The following is a 336-nucleotide window of genomic DNA, read 5'->3' on the forward strand; positions in this document are numbered from 1 at the left end:
CCCCGCCCCAACCCCCTCGGACATGACCCTATCCACCCATTACTGCCCACAGCCACAACTAGACGAAAGTATAAGAGAATATAAGGATAATATAAAGATATAAAGACATAAACGATGGTAATAGCAAAGCAGCAGCAAGTAATACAAGGCTCACACAAATTCAAAGAAATACTCCAGCAACCAAACTATACTCAATTACTAGTATAATACGAAGAATGAAAGAATGCAGAATGAAGAATGAAATAAGCAAAGGTTAGAAGTCACCAGATTTCGCTTGTAGACCAAGCCGGCAACCAAGCCCCGCGTCGACCTGCTGCCGGGGGATTTCGCTGCTGA

At 43.8% G+C, this 336-nt stretch overlaps 1 pseudogene; it reads left to right on the forward strand.

The window, feature by feature from the left end:
• The window catches only part of LOC107844889, a 21323-nt pseudogene that overhangs the window by 7957 nt on the left and 13030 nt on the right, over positions 1 to 336 (forward strand).

The sequence above is a fragment of the Capsicum annuum genome, chromosome 10 (assembly GCF_002878395.1).
Source record: "Capsicum annuum cultivar UCD-10X-F1 chromosome 10, UCD10Xv1.1, whole genome shotgun sequence".
NCBI lineage: Eukaryota > Viridiplantae > Streptophyta > Magnoliopsida > Solanales > Solanaceae > Capsicum > Capsicum annuum.